This window comes from Mytilus californianus, unplaced genomic scaffold (assembly GCF_021869535.1).
Source record: "Mytilus californianus isolate M0D057914Y unplaced genomic scaffold, xbMytCali1.0.p SCAF_3, whole genome shotgun sequence".
NCBI classification, from domain to species: Eukaryota; Metazoa; Mollusca; class Bivalvia; order Mytilida; family Mytilidae; genus Mytilus; species Mytilus californianus.
This window is the reverse complement of record NW_026262679.1, coordinates 91,266,276-91,280,680: the sequence shown is the minus strand read 5'-3', so window position 1 is coordinate 91,280,680 and position 14,405 is coordinate 91,266,276. Positions and strand designations below refer to the sequence as shown.

General features: G+C 28.8%; 3 long non-coding RNA genes across 3 annotated transcripts; all 3 read right to left on the bottom strand.

The window, feature by feature from the left end:
* Positions 1–2,205: 2,205 nt before the first annotated feature.
* LOC127735415 (uncharacterized) lies at positions 2,206–4,925 on the bottom strand. Its single transcript, XR_007998405.1, has 4 exons — positions 4,562–4,925; positions 2,994–3,068; positions 2,685–2,735; positions 2,206–2,327 (listed from the first exon to the last, which is right to left on the bottom strand). It is a non-coding gene; the product is annotated as an uncharacterized LOC127735415 (long non-coding RNA).
* Positions 4,926–6,061: 1,136 nt separating this feature from the next.
* On the bottom strand, positions 6,062–7,745 carry LOC127735418 (uncharacterized). The gene is made up of 3 exons (XR_007998407.1): positions 7,611–7,745; positions 6,821–6,884; positions 6,062–6,161 (listed from the first exon to the last, which is right to left on the bottom strand). It is a non-coding gene; the product is annotated as an uncharacterized LOC127735418 (long non-coding RNA).
* Positions 7,746–9,092: 1,347 nt separating this feature from the next.
* LOC127735412 (uncharacterized) lies at positions 9,093–10,100 on the bottom strand. Its single transcript, XR_007998398.1, has 3 exons — positions 10,032–10,100; positions 9,614–9,677; positions 9,093–9,358 (listed from the first exon to the last, which is right to left on the bottom strand). It is a non-coding gene; the product is annotated as an uncharacterized LOC127735412 (long non-coding RNA).
* Positions 10,101–14,405: the final 4,305 nt, after the last annotated feature.

The window sequence follows — 14,405 nt, the reverse complement described above, 5'->3', positions numbered from 1 at the left end:
TTCATTAAACATTTATAACCCCAAGTTCTTATATTGTATATAAAGTTTCTTTATAATTCCTCCCAATTTCTAACCAAAGTCAATTCTTGATAGTTATTTAACAATACATGTATGATATAAATATTTTTTTTTATTATTTTCTTGGAACCAGAACTTTTTGCCCAGGAAGTAATAAGTAATTATTTCATATAAAATAAAAAGAGGAGATATGATTGCCAATGAGACAACTCTCCACCAGAGACCAAATGACATAGAATTTAACAACTATCAGTCACATACAGCCTTCAACCATGAGCAAAACCCATACCCATAGTCCATATCCTTTAGGAAATGTGCCATAGTAAGCAAGTATATCATCTGTTTGCTCATCTGTCTACAACTTCCAATCACAATTAAAGGATTGAATTGTTTTTGCCTAAACTTTCAAATAATCTTCAGTATCTGTTGGCATTGTGTATATTTTTTTCACATCCAAAGGTTCCCCAATCGAAGAATGGACTTTTCCATTTATAAAATTTTATTACTCATATTGAAGGATAGGTTGGTTCAGCTGATAAGAACATAGATTTAGTTAGAGCAAGATTCTGCATTTATAAATCTTGTAATTTGGTCAATCTTCAACGACCACTTCAATATTTATGTTCATTCATTTTTCTATTTTATCCACTAAGAAGAGTTAAAAGCATAATAAATGTTTGATCTCATTATGTAAATTTATATTTTGAATTGCATGTATAATCAAAATATATAAACTCAATCATTCTAAGGCTTGGTATAACAAGATTTGACAGTAAAAATAAATAAAATCACATAAAAACCACTAAAATCATATAAAACCAGATAAAACACAAATCTTGTTATAGCAAAGCCTTATAAAATTTACATTAAAGCTACAGTGGTTATATATATCAGTGTGAACCCCAAATTTATTTTGAATTTAAGTCATTAAAATTTTTGTCATAATGAGATCCAACTACTAAAAACATGATTAAAAACAAATATATTTGAACCAACCTATCCTTCACATGATAAAATGGTGGTATGAGAAGCTTCTTTCCCTTTTTTTCAAATACTTAGGTCCATTCATTACAATTGAGAACCCCAAAATTTCATTATAATAAAATAAAATACACAAAGCCATTAGATACAGAAGATAATCTGAAAGTTTAAATGAAAACCTTCCAATAGTTTATAAGCTGTGGATGAGAGATGATGATGGACAAACAGACAGATAAATCTTCTTTAATAACCTTTTTATGCTCAACATGAGTGCAGATGGGCATGGGATTTGGTCCTGCCCTGGGTCATATCAAAGAATTGAAAATTGGCATTTGATGCTCCCCTGCTAAGCATTCAGCAATTAGGAGTAGAAGCAAAGACTGGTCAGCTGGAAGTCAGAATACTGTGTTCAGGTAGGGTTAGATGTCTTGTGCAGACTTTTACATTATGAACTAGCACGTCATTAAAAAATCTTGCATTTCTAATTATCCATCCATCCTTCAAAATCAAAACTTCTTTTACAGGATCCTGGTTATACATGTGGAAAAGGGGGGGGGGGGGGTAATTGTTTAGAAGCTGAGTACAAGCCTCAAAAATCAAACATTAAAATATAAATAATCATAAATGAGAAAAAATATAGAAATCAATCACACAAAAATGAGAAAATATGACAAACTGCAAAAACTATGTAATTATTTTCACTTGAGTGGTCTCAGATGCTGAAAAATGCATTTATAATATATAAACAAAACCAATAAATAAAACTGACAGCCATTAATTTGTATGAATGTAAGGAATGCAGAGTCAAAACAAACCATCGAACTAAACATTTTTATTTCTAGTTCATATTGCACCAAAAACTCAGTACTTAAATTGTTTAATAGGGGATTTGTTTTATTCCCTTTTAGTGTTTGGCCATCAAAGTCCTACTTAATAGGTTTCTAACCAGAAAAAATCATTTCACAAAGGACTTATAATTCTTAACCAGTGTACATAACTTAAAAAATATATGTAAACTGAAGCAAGTATCTTGTGAAACCATACATCATACCTTTGGGACCTCTCAAATAACAATAATTTCACAGTTTTTTTTTATATTTCTTCAATCACAAAACAATAATTGAATGCAAGAAAAAATAATGATATAAATATTTATAATTTGAATAATAAAGCATTAAAAATTAATTGCATTTATAATTAATTCTGCTTATAAGACAAATATCTGCTGATTTTTTTACAAAAGATAGCAACAGTTCATCCAATGTTTTGCAGGATTGTAGTCTGAGGATTTTACCATATAAGGAAGGCAGCAACAGCAACTCTTTCGACTGGAAAAGAAACAAAGTTAAATTTCAATTGTTGATTCTTAATTTTAAAATAATCTAACAGGAATAAAGAAACAGACATCAGTGTATGTTAAACAATTTGTTTATTACTTATATTGATTACTCAAAAATATATAGTATCAAAAATATCCGATTTTATTGTTATCTCCCCTTCATATATCTTCTTCAGATCTAGTATCTGCTTAAAAAGGGTACATTTTTTTAAAATGAAAAGATTGAATACTGATTTTTTTTAATTGTAAATTAAAAAATAATATATATATTGAAATCTATTTAGTGACATTCATCACACTATAACATAAACACATTAAAGTTGTATGTTGATGAATAAGTTCTCACCTTATAACAGCTTTATCCCAGCAAGTAACCCAATGGAAACCTGATGCTAACCTGGAATATAAAAGTAGTCAGTTATACTAAACTTTCCAAAAAAAAATTATTACACATGTACTAAATTTAAAATTGCACTAGGATAACAAAAAATCATGGAAAAAATATTTGGTATTCTGAATTATAAACTGAGTTTTATATTTACCAAAAAAATTCAACCGGTATCTCATCAGTGTAAAATTATTTTTTTTGGTACTAAAGAACCTTATGAAATTGATTTCAAATATTATATTACTAAAAAGATGCTTGATTACCTACCAACATGTTAACAATATCAGACATCCAAGTCTTACTCCCAACACCATGAAAACATCATCATTATAAATTAACAACCTAAAAATAAAAAAAATAAAAAGATAATTACTTGTTTTACAGATCAATCTGTCTCTAAGAAGACTAACAAAATAACGCTATGTTTCATTTATTAAAACCTGTTATACATTATCATCTTCACTATATAAACTTTAAACTGCTAGAGATAGAAACTGACCTTGTGCAAGTGCACGTATATGTATGACAATGATTTTGGAATATTCAATTACAAAATCGGATGGTTTTGTTCTCTTTTGATGGTTCTTAAAATCATTCTCATAACAGTGTAGACAACCCCAATACTTATGTTGGTAATAATACTAACTCAATTACTGTAAATTCAGAAACTATTGCAATGTTTTTATTATTGCGAAAAATGCAACATGGTTGTATTAGCAATAATTTAAACTAGCATTTTGAAATTTTTTATATGAATTAAACAGGATTTTTCTCAATATCGCAAAAATTAAAATCGCATTTTAGTCTAAAATTACAAAATCGCAATTAATGAATGGTTATTATTTATTTTGAATTTATTGAACCATAAAATTAATTTTTGACTCTTCGCATTGAATAATCCGAGAAGCAGATTATGTAAAATGTGGAGAGTCAAAAATTAATTTTATGGTTCAATAAATTCAAAATAAATTATAGCCATTCATTATAAATAAATTTCTATCAAAAATAAGGCTCAAAGAACTTTTTATTTTATTTATATTAACCATAACAACATACAGGAATGTTGGCGTATGAATATACGTCGTCAGAGTGGGCGTGTCGCCATAAAAATTGACAACATTGAATATAAAAGTAATTCTTTTAACCAATCAGAAGACAGTAAATACACCAAATTTATTTATTAATAATTGCAAGCAATAATTTCTGAATTTACAGTACCTTTAACTTGTTTGCCATTGGCTATCGATAACAGTGATTTTACGCTCACTCAGTCTGTCAGAGGCCTTCCAAAAGGGATTTATATAGAATAAAAGAGCAAAGTACATGTAGGCACAAGAGAAGAAAAATAGAAAATAATTATTCAACATTTAAATCAACACACAAGGTTAAGTCCTCTGCTAGTAATTCGTACTATTTGATGTAGGCATTTAGAACCTTTGGCCATCCCAGTTTAAATGTCTATAACACATTCAATGTGACAAGTGGGCGTTACAAACTTTCACCTTATCTGACCCAGTCAATAGATAACATAAGAGCGCCAAGAAATCGTCTTGTCCACGCTTTTATGAAAATGATTCTATATCAATTCAATACTCAAACAGTTACAGACTTTGCATAAAAATTTGTTCGACCCAAATAAGTTTACAAATTCATTGATAATAACTTGCATACAGTTGGTTTCTATCCAACACAGCTCACTCGATACCAGACAGAAAACAAATGTAAGACTAGATACTCTAAACATCAAACACTGATAGAAAAGAACCCTTAAAATATAATGTTAAATGCCTATATATATATTATTACCATAAAATTTGTGGAATATATAAACTTACCACATCTTTTTCATGGTAAAGCCTCAGACTTGGTGAAGATTAAATTGGACCATCTCCCTTAGAGCTGCTCTCCCGGCTGACAAGGTGGCTCTCCTCATCATCTTAACATCTTTTCTTTTTAAATATAGTTTTATACATTAAATATATCAGATGTTTTTCCAATAAATCCCCTTTCTTGAAAATTTCAGCAAATCAATTGTTAATGACCCAAGATTTCTCCCACCCTGCATACTTATTATCTAGAGCTCTGCTTACATTGATTTTTTTTTTTATTACAGAGCTCTAAATAATAGTCAATATTAGCTAGTATACATCTGATATTAAAAAAAAATGTACAAACATGATTATCCAAGTAGATGAAAATCCTAACGTTGAGGGAATTTCAAGTATGTGGAGTTAAACAGGGGTAATATAAATTGCCTCCCTTTGACCCAAATTTCACCCTGTTCGGACTCCACATCCTTGTTATATTAAACAAAATAAATAAAATAGTACAATTAAAATTAAAAAATAGATTGATAACAAAAATCTAACACATTTCAATAAAATATTTCGTACTGATCGACTTATGGTGGCAGAGTGGTTATAGCCTATAAGTAGTTCAACTACCATATCACTAGCCTGTCAACACTGAGAACCCCCACATGAAATGTGTAACTTCATTCTTAATTTGACTAGGGTTTGCCCATTTCCCTGACAAAGGTGATGTTTTCACCAGGCACTCTGGCTGTCTCCACAAATAAAAATTTACAGCCAAAATTATAGTAAATCATTTTAAAGTGGTGTTTAACACCAAAAATCAACCAATCCAATTTCAACAAGATGTTCTTCAACCATGCCTTTTGTAAAATTATTCTTTAAAAAATATCACCTTGGTTACAAACCAAAATCAGCTAAAAATGACAAAAAAAGTGCAAAAAATATATTTCTACCTTCTTAACTTCATAAATTCCTCTGCATTAGAGCACCCTTGTCACATATCTAAAAGATATTAAAATTAACATGAAAGAAAAGGTTGTAAGGGGACATATTTACTGCAGACCATTATTCATCTTTTTAGTTTACACTAGAGAGGCATTTGCTATGGTAAGGTATTTTGAAACGTTGCAAAAAAAAAACAAAAATAATTAAAATTTTTGCTAAGAAATTTAGTGGGAATATTCACATCGGCAGATTTAATTGCATTAACTACATGTATAAAGTAACTTGTAAAATTTGAAAGTATCTCAAATCCTAAAATAGCAAAAAGATGGCAAAAATATATACATTACAATTTGCAACAAAAAAAATACATTTCAATAATTGAACATTTTTTTTTCTTTTTTCTTTCTTTTTCTTTTAGATTATCCATTCTTAAACTGCTGGAAGTGTTTTGACTAGACATGAGTATAAACAGAAAATAGAAAGAATTTTTGTAATGTCAAATACAAGTTAACCTACAACTTCCAATCTTGTTGAAAATGGAGAATCTTTACATTTTTTTTCTTTTTTTTTGTAAAAAAATTATAAACATTTTCTCAAGCATACACAAAAATAGTCTGAATTACATTCTTTACTGTTGCAGTTATATCACACAACCATTTTATGCAGCCACAGTTATCTGAAAAAGAAATATACATTACTCATGAACATTGAAATAAAATTTAATGCAAAACAATTACAATTAACTGAGCATTACAATTATAATGTATAGAACATTTCTTTTTCTTTGTTATAAAGTGATTTGTTGATATTAATTTAAAAGTACCAGTATTTCTTAGCAAAAAAAGGATGAAAAGCAAGTCATTGGCTGATGTCTTGACAAATATCTTTTTAACATTGTTTTATAGCTATATATAGTATATCAGGCTATTAACATACTTGATTGAATTTTTTAACATTTAGTCATGTTGAACCTTTATAGCTAACTATACAATATAGGTTTTGCTCATTGTTGAAGGCATAGGGTGACATTTAGTTGCATCCACATCATTTGGTCTCTGGTTGATAGCTGTCTCATTGGCATACATACCACACTTACATATTTTCATATATGGGGACAACTATAGATAACAAAAAAACTGAAATCCCAAGATTTCGCATTATACATTATACTTTTTGACTTCCCTTATATATCTTTATATCTCCTTCTAAATTGTTTTTTCAACTATAAGTAAAGAAGACATTAATATGTAAGATTTACATCTGTGCCTAACAAAAATATTGGGCTTTAAAATGCTCTTGGATGAAGAGTTCATAAATTTTGGTATTGATTCTTACCATTAAAGTCAGCTCAAATGCCCACTCCCAGCTTCAATCCTTACAGACAAGCTGTGATGCTAACCTAAAATATAAAATGATAATTCATTAATAAAACCCTGTAACTCGGAAACGTAAAATCTAAAATTTATAAAAATTGAAAGGGAGCTCATGTCAATAGATATAAACAATTCACCACAATTTCTTGCAAGTTGGTGAAAGCATTCTCGAGTTATTGTCCGAAAACTTGAAAACACCCCTTTTTTTAATGAATAAAACCCCATAACTCGGAACGTAAAATCTAAAATTTATAAAAAACGAAAGGGAGCTCACGTCAATAGATATAAACAATTGACCAAAGTTTTATGCAAATTGGTTAAGGGTTTTTGAGTTAATGTCCGACATGTTGAAGACGGATGGACAGACGGACAACGGTTTACCATAATACGTCCCGTAAACGGGCCTATAAAAACTGTTTAAAAGGTTCTTTGTTGGTATTATGTATGTATATTGAATAGATTGAATGATTGGTTGTTGGTTGCTTAAGGTCCAGTGGCAAATCATTAAATAGAAATAGTCTTAAAATGTGTTATATATGTCAAGAACATATGGATGAGACAGCAATCCAACAAGCCAACACATTTTTATGTAAACAATTCAGATCCTAAACTTTACTCTTATTTGGTTACTGATATAATAATAAGAGTAGATTCCTGTAAAAAATCTATTAAGCGTTCAAATCTTGTTTTTCCATAAAATATTTATAATACATTTGAATTTTCCAAAACAGGACTAACATACTGGTACATACCTTTGTATTAGCTGTATAAGACCACCAAGTCTTATTCCCACACCATGAAAACATGTCTCAGAAAGAACCTGAAATGAAATTATAATCAACACATTATACATTTTGTAAATCAATTTATGTGTTACCGATAACCTAAAATTTACTAAATATTGTTCTGATTTCTTATTGCAGGTAGACAATTGTATAAAATCATTTTTTTTTTTAAACCAATATAAAAGATAGAAAAGTAATAAAACGTTAGATTTAAATTTAACTGCACAAAAAATATCTGAATATTTTACAAAGTTATCTCCCATTGAATGCAAAATCGTGTTTTAAATTGTACTGGTCTTTTCTTGAAGTTAAATGACTATTTTTAAGATTTACTATTGATATTTTAATAGAAAATATTGTTCATGTATCTTGTATCTTTAAATACTAGACTGGTAAATTAATTCATCAATGGTGTTTTAAATGCAATATTTCAGAAGGGTCTGTTATCTTAAAAGATCTGGCTAAAATAAACTTGCCTTTTCTATTTTCATGGTAAAGAGTCAGACTTGGTTGAAGATTTAATTGACCATCTTCCTAAGAGCTGCTATCCTGGCTGACAAGGTGGTTCTTCTCAATATCTTATTGTCAATCTATGTTGTGTCCATTTGTTTTTAGAAAATAAAGTAACATACATAAAAAATATCAGATGCACTTTCAATTAATAAACTTTTTGAAAAATTTCACGTAATTATTTTAAGTGACATAATTTTTCCCAACCTAAATTTCTATTATCTAGAAAACATCCGATATGTAAAAAAAGTGCATAAATGTGAGTATCCAAGTAAATAAAAATCTAACATTGAGGGAATTTCAAGTATTTGAAGTTAAACACAGTATAATAAATAACCTCCCTTTGACCTAAATTTCACCCTGTTAGAACTCCACATCTTTGTTATATATAACAAAAAAATATAAATAGTATAGCGGGAATCAAAATAAAAAAATAATTAAATTACAAAAATTCAACACATTTCAATAACATACTTAGTGCGGATGGAGTAATGGTGGCTGAATGGTCAAAGTAGTACGAGGACTTTATCACTAGCCTGTCAACACTCTGAACCCTCACATTGTATGTTTGTTTAACGACTGTATCACTAGCCTGTCAACACTCTGAACCCTCACATTGTAGGTTTGTTTAACGTCAATCTTAATTGACTAGAGTTGCCAGTTTCTCTGTTGAAGGGGATGTTTTCACCAGGCTGTCTCCACAAATAAAAACTGGCAGCCAAGAAATAGCAAATCATGCTGAAAGTGGTGTTAAATACCAAAAATTAATCAATCTACTTTCATCATGATATTCTTCAACTATGCTTCTTGTAAAATATTCTTAAAATAATATCTTTGTAATAAACTCAGCTAAAAATGACACAAAGGTGAAAAAATATATTACAATTTGCAAAAATAAAAAACATTTCAATAATTGAACATTTTTTCTTTTTCTTTTTTTTTATAGATTCTCCATTCTTAAACTACTGGAAGTGTTTTGCCTAGACATGAGTATGAACAGAAAATAGAAAGTAATTTTTGAAATTTCAAAGACCTATTAACCTACAACTTCCAATCTTGTTGAAAATGGAGAACCTGTACATAATTTTTTTTTTTCTTTTTGTAAAAATTATAAACATTTTCTCAAACATACACAAAATTAGTCTGAATTACATTCTTTACTGTTACAGTAAAATCACATAGCCCTTTTATGCAGCCACAGTTACCTGAAAAAGAAATATACAGAATTAAACGTAATTGTCAAAATCTGAAAATTGAAACAATATCAAATGCAAAATAATAACTAGTCATTATAATCATGATTCATAAAACCTTTCTCTTACTTTTTTTAAAAGTGATTTGCTGATATATTTTTTGAACTACCAGTCTTTATTAGCAGAAAAGGATGAAAAACAAGTAAATGGTAGATGTCTAACATATTTCTTTTTTTACATATTGTTTTTTTTTGTATTGGTTCTTACCATAAAAGTCAGCTCCAATGCCCACTCCCAGCTTCAATCTTTACAGACAAGCTGTGATGCTAACCTGAAAAATAAAATGATAAGTCATTCAAGATTGTTTAAAAGGATCCTTTTTGATATACTGTATGTATATTCCATATTTTGAATGATTCAGTTGATTGTTGGTTGCTAAATGTCCAGTGGCAAATTAAATAAAAGTCTATATATGTAATAGTTGAGAACAGCAAACCAGCATCCCAACAAACTTTTACATAATCAAATCAGATAATTAAATTTACTCTTTTAAAGGCAATTAAAGAAAGCAAAGACTTCTTACCAAACTCCTACAAACCTTCACGCTTAGAGCACATGCTATTTCCAAATACATTTTATAATACTTTTTCTTTTTTCAAAACAGGACTAACATACTGGTACATACCTTCGTATTAGCTGTATTAGACCACCAAGTCTTATTCCCACACCATGAAAATATATCACAGAAGAACCTAAAAAGAATTAAAAAAGACACATTATATATTTTACAAATCCATTTCTCTATAAATATAAAGTCACTGTATAATGTTCTGATTTCTTACAAAATGTACACAATAGTATCAACACAAGTTTGTAAGATAAACTGTTGACAGAGATGTCTCGCCTAGCAGCGGAAAATGAAAAACATCTGATGATTAGCAACATTGCTAATTAATTCGATAACTTGTTAGTAATGCAAATAAATACAAAATGTCATTGATCTATAGCAAGGAGTAACTATTAACCTGACTAAACAGAAAACTTGACATAATAAAAATAAAACAAGTCAAAGGTTTTTGTTTGGAATTTAACTGCACAAAAGTGATGTGCAAATTTAAGAGTTATATCCCAATGAATGAACAAATCTTGCTGTTAATTGTACTTGTCTCCCCTTGAAGTTTTAAATATTTTGATCAAAAATCTTGTTCAAGAAAATGGTAACTTAAATTATAAAACTTATTAAAATTAATACATCAATGGTGTTTTGCATGCAGAAGATCAGAAGGGTGCTGGTATGTTGTCTTAATATGCGCTTCTTGTCGAATATTTGTAGAAAATGTATACAAATATTTGGCTTAAATAAACTTGCCTTCTTAATTTCTTGGTAAAGCCTCAGACTTGGTTGAAGATTTATTTGACCATCTTCCTTGGAGCTGCTATCCTGGCTGCTTTCAAAGGTTTTCCATCATAGTTTTTTATGCTAATCAGTCCACTGAATCCATTTTATCTAAGTAATGAAATGTTCTTTCCATTGTACATTATAAAATGTACAATAGTCACCAGAATGTTCCAAGGCATCTCACATTATTTTTCCAATCATGGAAACTGAAGAAATTCTCAATTTAAAATACAAATAATTTATTAAATTCATTTAAAAAGTACTGTAAAAATACCAGACATGCTTTTAAACAGGTAACTTGTATTTTGATAATTTACAAACTGTATTCTGTACCCGACAATTTCTTCCACTCATTAAAAGTATATTTTAGAACTATGTTTACATTTTTTTTTATTTACAGAGCTCTTGATAATAGCTTTTATATAAGTTACCAGACATCTGATATGAAAATACTTATACAAATGTAAGAAAAAAAAGTACAGTGTAGTAATAGTATAATAAACACATATAAATCAACATTTTCAAAATATTTTGAAGCATAGTTTAATAAAAAATATCTCATTTTTAAGGTTTACTACTCATGTACATAGTAGCATGTATAGTCCCAAAATTTGTAAAAAAAGCCTCTATAGATTTGCAAACTCTCTGTGAATTCCAAAAGATATGGGTTAAAAACTATTTATTTTACCTTTGATGAAAAATTACTTAGTTCCCAAGTCAGGAAAAAAATTATCAAACAATTCCATAGTACCAAGTGGACAACTTAAATATTTGTACAATCATTGTGTGAAGTTAAAAAGATTGAGATTGAAAACTGCAGGAGTTGATTACACAAAATCAGTACCATCTTTGAAAAATTTTGGAAAACAATCTTCAAGATCAGAATTAAGGGAAAAATGGGGGGAAATTCCTCCAACAATTTCATATAAGCAGGTACACAACTTCAAAATGTACGCAATTATTCTGTGAAGTTTCAGTGGTACAAGAAAAAGAAGCTGAAATGAAAAAAATACAAATATGATGCAAAATGATATTACATGTATCAAGCATGAAATCTTTAGATTTAATAAAAAATTTAGAAAGAAAAAATTAAGAACTCAAAGAAATGATATAAATACTGATTCTTTATAATAAAAATTAATTTCAATACTTAACAATTTAAATTAATTTCAAAACTCAAATGGCATGTAATACTTCAATAAAATAGATTTTTACTTTTTACTTTAGTTTTATACTTGAAAAGAAAAATAGTAGTAAAATTTACAATTGAAAAAGTAAAATTTTTTGTTCCCAGATTATTTATGATAGCATTTTTGATTGGTTATAACAAAATTTGTTTTATGTAAGATTACTTCCAATGACTTTTGTCAGAAAAAAAGGAAAATCACTGATATCTTGACAATAATGGACTGAGGCAAGGTTACTTCACTCTCCGGAATCATTGGTTCCTTAAATGGATAAGAACCAGAAGCAGCCAATATACAGACTTACAGGAATCAGCTCTTTTTTGCTACCGGGAAAAGAAAACAGATTACCAGTTAAATCTAAAATAGTCTGGTTATCTTTAACTTTTTTAGTGATTAAATCCCCAAAGTCTGAAACAGGGTCTAATATAAATCTAAAACTGCTTGGTTAACAGAACTGATTGTAAGCTATCGGTCAGGCAAAAATAATCATGTATATAATGCCTACCCATGTTAAAACTACAATAAAGTATAGCTTGCAACAATTATTTCTTAATTATTATGGACTAATGGAAAACTCCTTTGAACTAATGAGGCTGGATCCCTGTTAAAGAGTCAAGCTCTTAGATTACTGTGGATTCATTTATTTTCGTAGGTACCAATTTTTGTGGTTTGAGGAAAACTTGCATATTCGTGGATATTTAATCTAGTGGTTTTGGCAAAGTCTGCATATATTCCTTTAAAAAATTTGTAATTCGTTGAACATTTAAATTTGTGGTTCCCCTGTACCCACGAAATCCACGAAAATTGGTATCCACGAATATTAATGAATCCACAGTACTCTTTGTCTGGCCATGAGTTTCAAAAAGGATCCAATGAAGAATAGCTGCAGTCAGTTATTGATAATTGGGTTTTACTTATTTTATTTTTTTAAAGTATTTTATATTTTACGATGGCAAGTGCTTTACCTATATTGTAATTACCAAATTTGAAAAAGATAGAATGGTTTGATATCAAGGAGCACATTAATTTATGTTGTAATTCAAACGGTATGATAGGGTTAAGATCAGTCTAATATCTTTTTCAATAAAAGATCTAAATTGTATAAAATGAGCTATATTTCAACAAACTTATGATTTGAAATTTGAAATATTTGTGTTGTACAATCTACTCCTTTTCATGTACACATGATAAATAGAATAAAATAGACCAGTTTTCAGCTCCTTTTTTGTGATCTTGAAATGATCCTGCTCACTGTCAATACTTTTGATTGCAAAAAAGAAAAATTGTTTCAAGAAGCTGGACAAAATTATCCTTTAATATATTGATTACAGAATGGCTTGGGAAGTTAACAAGATTAATTTTCTATTAAACAGGAAATTTTTACAAAGAAATGCTTAAACTCAAGACAATTTAATTTTACAAATTACGATGAGCAATTGTTTAATGGGACTAACAAGTAAAATTAAAACATTAATACCACTTGTCAATTATGGTCTCATAATAATGAAGTTATCATTAAATGTCTGAAATCTGTGGATGAAAACCTAGTGTTGAAGGTGAGAGTTGAAAATTAACCCAAGGTTGAGAAGCTTGAAGCAAAGGGAGATAAATACTGTAAGATATTGGGATTGATAAGTTAGATAACTCTTCACTTGGAGATGATGATAGTTTCAGATAACTCAAAATGAAGTTTTCAGGGTATTGGAAATCATTATAAATTACATTGGTCATCTCAACGAGATTGATTTTCTCCCTTGAGCCGGTATACGTACTGCGAAAGTGAGAAAAACAATCAAGTTGAGATGACCAATGATAATCTGTTTATTGCTATTTTGCTTATGACGACGTTGAAATTTACATTGACAATGGCACGTGCAGCCTTAGTTTCTAGAGATACTTTCCATATCTTTCTACTATGCTGAGAAAGGAAATTATCAGTAAGATCAAAGGAAAATTCGATAATAATATATATATCATAGAAATTTATTATTGTTCACCAAATATTAAGACTTGTACAAGCTTTCAGTCATGTAAGAATTAATAACCTTTGCGATTAAATTTATTACTCTATAATAAATGTAGATTAAACATCCAAATTCTTTTTTGTATGGCAGAATTTTCATTATGGCTTGACTGTTTTAAAAATGTATTTTTACTTCTTTATTATCTTAATAGCGATCAGTGCTTTAAAGATGTAGATACCCAGAAACAATTTTGAAGAAGATAAAGTATATCTAAAAAACTTTTGGGATCATTTTCCACTTCCCCTGAATTCAACTGAATTTACGAGAATATGTGTTCTAGTTTTCCATTTCATCATAATATGTCAAATACAATTTAGATTTTGATTGAAAATAAGAAATTAAAGAAAGTATGAAAATCGTACAGATTCAAAGTTCAAAGCAGCTTTATGCTCAAACATTTGATTATTTTTTTTATGACTAAAAATATCAAATATTTTTCATTTCAGAAT